The sequence below is a fragment of the Podarcis tiliguerta genome (assembly GCF_965153285.1).
Source record: "Podarcis tiliguerta genome assembly, chromosome: 5".
Classification (NCBI taxonomy): Eukaryota; Metazoa; Chordata; class Lepidosauria; order Squamata; family Lacertidae; genus Podarcis; species Podarcis tiliguerta.
The window spans coordinates 54,334,491-54,342,885 of NC_139538.1; the positions used below are offsets into that span (position 1 = coordinate 54,334,491).

The 8,395-nt window shown below is 40.9% G+C and overlaps 1 long non-coding RNA gene across 1 annotated transcript; it reads right to left on the reverse strand.

Moving 5' to 3' along the window:
* Positions 1-4,628: 4,628 nt before the first annotated feature.
* On the reverse strand, positions 4,629-7,313 carry LOC310677211. The gene is made up of 3 exons (XR_014510990.1): positions 7,202-7,313; positions 5,900-6,160; positions 4,629-4,798 (listed from the first exon to the last, which is right to left on the reverse strand). It is a non-coding gene; the product is annotated as an uncharacterized lncRNA (long non-coding RNA).
* Between the last annotated feature and the right edge of the window lie 1,082 nt (positions 7,314-8,395).

Sequence of the window (8,395 nt, forward strand, 5' to 3'; positions counted from 1 at the left end):
CAGAATATGTGTATTTTGAATTGCAAATCAGACCATCATAAGTCATAATCAAGAGTGGACCATTAAGTCCATTGATTTCAATGAATCTGCTCTGGCTATGGCTTAATCAGATGCAGCCCACTGTGAGGGAACTGTAGATGTAAACAAATGGCAAAGAAATTAGTTTCTCAGAAAAAGAAAAACAAATACTGTATAGAATGCAAGATTTAGTATGACCCATTTTGCGGAAACAAACGCATAAAACACCAGAATCACTAGCCAGCTTCTAATGTAACAACAGCACAAAACTAAAAATATAAACAATATATGCAGTATATACAAATTATTTCCAAATTAAGTTGCTGGCATGGAAATAAGATATTTATTTATTTATTTATTTATTTATTTATTTATTTATTTATTAAACTTGAGTTAATTTGTTCAATTTTATTGATATTTCCCAACATGAGGTTAGGATTTATTTATTTATTTGCAATTTTTCCATAGTTACAATATGGAACAATGTACAATACACATAAGCTGAACTTAACCTTCTCTAAGCTAACTGGCAACGTTGCTTTTCAGACTCTATTCATCTTAAATATACAGTAACATTTATCAGTATGGGGTGTGTATGTGCAAAGGGGGCTGCAGAATAGGAGAGAGAAGGATGCATGGAAATGGGGGTGATCTGAGTGCAAGGGAGAGTTGAAAAAAGGAGAGAGGATGAAGGGGGTAGAAGTGATAACTGTGTGCAAAGGGGGCTGCAGTGCACAATAGGAGAGAGGATAAGGCATTGAACAAGGGTGATCTTTTGTGCAAGAAAGAGCCGAGGAAAAAATTGCCTCAACTGTTTAAAATTCTAGTTCCATCTTCTATCATCTGGGGGTGATAAAGTTGGAGGTTGGATCTTCAATCAGCCTCTCAGCATGGTGTTGCAGTATGGAAAGTATAACCCTAGGAGGAAAACGACCATATACACTATAAGCAGCAACAGACACTTTCACTGAAGCAAAAGTGGAAAATGCAGCTTCTTCCTAGCAAAGAAAAGGTGGTGTTTTGTGGATGATAAAAAAAATACCCCAACTAAATATACGACTTGAAATTATAAATACGTCTAAAACTCTAGATAATAACATTACAGCTATTTGGTGGAAGACAATTATTCTTTAATAGGTCATATGTTGGGCTGCCTTTGAAGGCTGTTTGGAAACTGCAGCTGGTGCAGAATTCGGCAGTCAGATTGTTGATCGGGGTCAGATGATCAGAACCTATAACGCCAATTATGGCATGACTGCACTGGCTACCAGTTAGTTTCCAGGCTCAGGTCAAAGAGTTGGATTTGGCCTATAAAGCCTTCAGCTGCTCAGGAACCCTGTACCTCAAGGACCACCTCTTTCCACATGAACCAACCTGGATCCTCTGTTCTTCATCTGAGGCCATTCTTCATCCACCCACTCCATGAGAGGTTTGGAGGGTGATGGGTGGGAACAGGCCTTTTCATTGGTGCTCCCTAGCACAGCCTGTAGAATGCTCTCACCAGGGAGGCATGCCTAGAACCATTTTTATCCTGTTATAGGTACCAGACAAAAACTTTAGTTTCCCCCCATGATTTTGGCCTTCTTCTGAAAGATATTGTGGCCTGTTTTAAAGGAGTGGGATTTATAGTCCTGCTTTTTGATTAGCTGTGTGTCTCCTATTTGAATTGTTGTGTTTTTAGGTTTTTATTTTATTTATGTGGAAAGGGGGCGCACACACACAAAAACCCTTTTGGCACCACAGTGCAAAATGGCATCATAGGAATGCGTAAAGGAATGAAAAACTAAAAGCAACAATACACTGTCATTTTTAATGACAAATTGCAAAGTCTTTGGGGAGGGGATTTTCTTGGGAGGCGAAATATTAAAGACAGAGCTATATAGCTACCATAACATGTTGTGTGGCCATGATTTTCTAGGCTCATCTAGATTTTTCTAGTTCATCTGTCTCTAAACTTTTTATAGCAATGTAAAGTTAGTCAGCAGGGTCTGGAAAACATACTGCGTGTTATGGAGCTTTAATCATTCTAAAATTAAAATGTGATTTTTCAGGAAACTGTTTCTCAGAAAGAGCAATAATTTATAACAGAGGTGACTAATTTGGGACCCATGGGCTATATATGGCCGCCAGAAGGATTTTTGTGATCCTTAAAAAATATATATCCAAAAATGTGTTTTTTTAAAAAAAAATACTCATATACCATGACACACGTATCTTGAAAAATTAGCTTGTTTTCAATAGACAAGTGAGATGTTCACACATTTCCACATTGTCATCAGTGGTGTATGTTGACGTCTCAAATTTCAGTGGTGCCCTGTGTGATGCTCAAAACCAGCACCCCATGCCTCACCTATCACCTACCATTTGATGTCACAATTGTGACGCCCCCTGTGGCATTCCAGAAGCTCTGCACCCACCTCACCAATCATGCTCCCTTTGATCTGCCTTATCTGTTATGTCTGCTTTGGCCTCTACTGTTTTTGGAAAGAGAACATTAGTATGTTTTATACAACATGTAAAAGATCACATTTCATATATTGTTCTTTTAGAACATATTACTTAGCATCTGGAACTGCATATCTCTAAGAATGTGTCTCTAACTCCTAGTCTAGACAAAATCCTAGAAATCTTTTCATAGGCCAAATGCTTTGGATCAAAATCTAAAGGATGTCATTTTTTTTTTCCCTCCCTCTGCCCTTTTTCTGGTTTAATAGTCTTTTCTGGTTTAATATCTGACAGGCCTTTTTGAAAGAGATTTATTTTCTATAGCTCACTGAGGAGATACCATGGCCAAAACAAGTTTTCTGCTTCCAGGAACTGTTAATAGTACTGAATATATTGTTCATTGCGGGGAATCAAAGTGTCCTGAACCCCACTGATTGCTACATATAGAAATTTGGAACAAAAAATATGGCATGCTCATTTGAGAAAACTTGGCAAGTTTTTGTATGCTTCTTTTCTTCTGATTTGTGTAAATTGGCTTGGGGAAGTTCTGATTTGATTACTAGACCATCCTTATGATAATGTGCCTTAGGTGGGCCTGTGTTGCTGGAAGCTGGCACAGCCTATCCTTGAAAAGCACAGCAAGAAGGAACTTAATGAAAAGCATCTGAGAAGGCTGCCAATTGTGATGCATTCATCTGGCAGGACAGTCAGAGATCTCTAAATCAGTCTGCTTCTACTGTTCATCTGAGGGGGAGGGGGCCACATCAATAATCAACATGCAAAACAAATCAAGGATAACAAGTGAAGCTGAGGCATATGCCTCTAAAAGAGTAACACTAATCATGGGCTTAAAGATATGCAACTCAAGGTGGCCAGAGCTGCCTCTACTGTAACAGCAACATGATTTCCCATCACCTGAGATGCCACCATGGTTATGGCTTCACATTGAGTAGGGTTCACTTTTTCTGGCATAATGCCGCTTCCAGTTTCATTTTCAGGCAATATTAGATGCCCTTGACCAGACCATGGTCCAGAACCCAGAAAACGGATGTCTTAAGCTATCTTCATCCGCCTGCAAGTCACAGAATTCATTGCCCACTCAGGTCAACTAGGGCACCATGAGCAGCAAGGGCTTCAGATTTGTTTGGAGCAGTAATGAAGGGCAAGCTTGTTAGCGCAGCCACCGTAGCAGCCATCTTCTCAGGAAAACCAATTCTTGTATTCATCTGAATACAAACGGAAGTGCCATCAGCACTGATATGATCCTAGTGATTCCATATCTGACTTGCTGCACCTAAGCACTAAATTCCTGCCCAAGGGGAAAGGGAACTGCATCCCTTAAAACAGAATTTAAGATTGGAAAAATGTGAAACTGGGGGAACCAAAATTGACAGATTTGTCCATCCCTAGTTACAACAAAATCAATAAAGGATATTTTGGCACCTTAAAGAACAACTATTTTAAATGATACAAGATTTTGTAGGCTTGAGTCCATCCGGTGCCAAGAAATCTCATCCGTCAAAGCTTATGCCAGCAGTAGATTATAATTCCCATCAGCCTCAGTCACTATGGTCAATGGTGGGGATGGTGGGAGTCCCAAAAATATCTGGAGGGCATCACATTGACTACCTCTGGCTTATGCCACAATAATAATAAAAAGATATTTAATGTGCCACATAACTCAAAATGGAAGGTACAGTGGTGCCTCGCAAGACGAAAAGAATCCATTCCGCGAGTCTCTTCGTCTAGCGGTTTTTTTCGTCTTGCGAAGCAAACCCATTAGCGGCTTAGCGGATTAGCGCTATTAGCGGTTTAGCGGCTATTAGCAGCTATTAAAGGCTTAAGGGATTAGCGGATTAGCGGCTATTAGCAGCTATTAAAGGTTTAAGGGATTAGCGGATTAGCTGCTAAAAGGCTATTAGCGGCTTAGCGGGCTTAGTGGATCAGCTGTTAAGCGGCTTAGCGATCAGCTGTTAAGCGGCTTAGCGGCTTGGGGAAAAGGGGGGAGGGGGAAAACCCCCGCAGGAACTCGCAAGACATTTTCATCTTGCGAAGCAAGCCCATAGCAAATTCGTTTTGCGAAGCACCTCCAAAACGGAAAACCCTTTCGTCTAGCGGGTTTTCCGTCTTGCGAGGCATTCGTCTTGCAGGGCACCACTGTATTGCAATATTTCACTAATGAACAAAAGTTGCAGGAAATTTTTCTGAGAAGTCAGAGTTCTAGCATTGTGTTGTAATACTTGTGTAACTATGAAGAATTGTTTGTGCAGCACTTATCTGAACCAATACAAAAGGGCAAAAGTATTCTGTAAACACACCACCACATGATACATTCCTGGAAGACAAGAAGAAAGTGGGAATCAAAAGGACAGCTGCAGCAGGGTGAAAATCAATAGCAAAAAAAAAATTTGTTTGCTTCTCAGTTTCTGTGGAATATGCTTTTTCAGATCTTCATACTGTACTTCCCATTATATTTTACCTCTTTGTCTCTCTGATGCCATTTGTGTGGCTGCAACCAACTGATTTTGTTGTTGTTGTTAGAAACACCAGTCTCCCAAGGCTATATTAACATTTTATGAGGTTTTGTATTCCCGTGGGAGTAAAATGATTCCACAGTTCACCTTTAAAACAGAAGTCTGAAAAACAGTAACTTATAAATAGAAGTTTTGGCCAACCGTGCTGTGTCTTCAATCAAGGTGTTTCATGAAAATATTTTCTATTCAAGCTGCTTGATGTTGACATCTATATTGTGGTTTGTTAAGTTGGAGTACCTTGTGAGGTCTGAACCAAGAAACTGTAGTTTGTGCACTACTTGAAAACTAGGTTATCAGGATCTGATCCTGGAAAATCCAGGCTTGATCCCAGTTACTTCCCAGAGAGTCAGAGGCAGCTGCTCATGGTAGGTCTTATATTACTTCCTTCAGAAGTAATCTGTCAAAGGCCACATGCCACTTGTATAGGATGAGAGCCCAAAGTGGGCAGTTTGCAGGATTGCATAGCAAACTTGCTCACTGACACCCCATATCTCTCCTCCTTTCTCTACTCCCTTTCCCTCTCTCCATCCAGTTTACATTCTCATACTGCCTTTCCCTCCTCCATTAACACAGATTACAAGTGACTGCTTGCAGTTGGCTTTCCTTCCATTGTTTCGTCCATTTCCATTTCCCCCTCTCTACCGTCCCCCATCTCCATCCCAGGCTTCCCCAACCCTCCAGTTTCCTGCCAAGTTTTTTTTCGCCCAGCCTTATTGTGTAGCAGCTACATCTTCTCTACCTCTCTCACACTCACAAAACAGGAGAAGAAATGACCCCAAGGAGGTGAGCTGGGCAGCTGTGGTGAACCTGCAGTGTCCCAGAAAACTGCATTAGACTGGCGGCAACAGGTTCCCGAGCACTGCACTAGGACATGCATGTAATGGATCAATTTTAGGACTTACTGGTGTGCCCTTGACCATTTATGCTGAAAGTTATCATGTGTTCTATGTTCTTGAGCAGACTTCTTGAATCCAATAGATCTTGGTTAATCAAGTCACATGAATATTGTCATGCAACCAGACAGGTTTCTTAGGGTCCTTGGAGATTATGGCAAAGAATGTGCTGTCAGTTGACCCATCAAAGATCCTATAGAGAAGAAGCTTGTCCCTTCCAAACATTATTTATCTGCAAAGTTGTTTCCAAGCTGAACAAGTGTTGTAAGTCTGCAAATGAAAAAAGCTGATTATTTGGGGTTGCATTTTCCACCTTGCTCAGGATGAAAGTGTAATTCAGATTATTTGCAGCTGGACAGCTGGAAATACACGCCCCTTCTACCAGCATCCTTCTCTTTGCTAATGCCTACAAGATGATGATATGTTTATACGTTTGAAAGGTAGACTTCTTTGATAAAAAGTATGTTCCACTGAAATTTATAGCTTTCACATGCAGACCAGATGAATTAGAAATAGCAATCCGGCAAATATGATCTCTCTCTCAAAATAATGCTTGACTCATTCTGTGATTGTTATTTCAAGTCTCAAACCCCAAATATTTATAAATTCATTTTTATTGTGCTTCTTGCCATATTGGTACGCTAGCCTGTGTACAGCACATTGTCAAAGCAGCAAAAGATGCGTCTTTGAAAACCCACACCTCTAAAATAGACACCTTTTTAAACTAGGTGTTTTGGGACTACAGTTCCCATCATCCCTGACCACTGGTCCTGTTAGCTAGGGATGATGGGAGTTGTAGACCCAAAACAGCTGGAGGGCCAAGTTTGGCCATCACTGAGGTAAAGGCATGACTTTACTGCAACATATTTTATTTCTCCTATCAATGGGGAGCCTGATCCAATCATGTGTGAATGAGTGCGAGAGAGCAAGCGTTCATCTCATTGTCAGAATCTGACAGGAAGAGATGGTGAGTGGGAGACCACGCTCCAAATTCACACTCAGAGAAAGGCGTTTGGAAGCCAACGAAAACCACGTCTGTTAAAATGACTTTTATTATAAAGGAGGAACAGAATAACTTTTCTCCAGCATAAAATGCCCTTACAATACCAAATCCTGTCTTGTGCAATAAACTAATACTGCAGTCATTTTCCCCAGTCCAGTTCCTTAGGATGTTGTGACGTTCCCTGGCTGTTCCTGTGAATGTGATGTTGCTCCTTGGCATCGCTGCTAGCCAAATCCCAATTCACCTTACAGCTTCTTCTCTCTCCTGTCATTCTTTTTCCTCCCTGCCTCTATCTACCACAGTCACACCTGGAACTTGGCTGCAGGGTCCCCTCACTGAATGTGCTTCACAAACTCACAGCAACACTTTCTTCTTCCTTCCTAGCCCACCCTTCCGGCTCTTCTCTTCTCTTCCCCCTTCCCCTGCCTAACTGCCCCATTGTCACTTTCCCAACATTCCGATTCCCTTGGCAACAGTTGCCATGACTGCCCAGAACTCTCTCGCCCTCAGCTAGTTACACACACACACACACACACACACACACACCTATCCCCTGTTTTTCCCCAGGCAACTAGCCTTATGAAATACACGAAAACCAAAACAGAAATGTTAAATGAAAATATGACTATACCTATGTCATCTGTCCCGGGGCATTTCTGGGTGGGGGTTTCATATTGCAAATGGGTTGTTCAAATGTCACCACAACAGCAGCTATGGGGTGTGGTGTTAGTGTTGAATTATCTGCAGAAAGAGTAAATCCAGATAAAATGGGGGAAATCCAGGCTGGCATTTTGATGGCAATGATGTCATGTGAAGCCTACAAAAAATAATAATAATGCATGAAGTGTGCCTATCCCACAAGAAACACCCACCTGGAAGCACCCAGAAATACATTTAAAAAGTGTGGCTTAACAAAAGTTTCCCAGGTTCTTTAACAATTTCTGAGTTCAACCAGAGAGAGCTATTGATTAACACTCGTGTTCTGCAACTGTTTGGGAGCCTGTTTTTGTAAGCCTGACAGTTTGTTATCTGGATGTGTTTTGCTCATTAGCCTTAGGTCAGTGTGAAGGATCTTTCAAAAATAACACAATGTACTTTGAAATCTAAAAACCTAAAAAATAGTAAGAGTAGGTTTTATCTCTGGACTCTTTGAAGAAAATTAGGAGAAAAGTATCATGAATAAAATGCGCATAAGCAGAAATCAGGATTTGGCAATCTCTTTTAGAGGTGATGGTTTTTTCCACTTCTGTAAGTTGCAGACCATAAGTAAATTATGAATTTTGTTCCTTGGGCACATTCTAAACACGGCAGCATTAGTTAAGAAGCTCCTTAAAGCAGTAGCGCAGTCCCTTGGGGAAGCAAACAGAACAAGGTTAACTTTCTTGCTTAGATGCTTTGAAGACAAAACTGCTTGTGTCGGCTGTTGCCCATGAAATCTCATGCTAAATTAAAACCAATTTGTCACAAAGATGCTGTAGTCGGCTATAGCACTCTGAAATCCC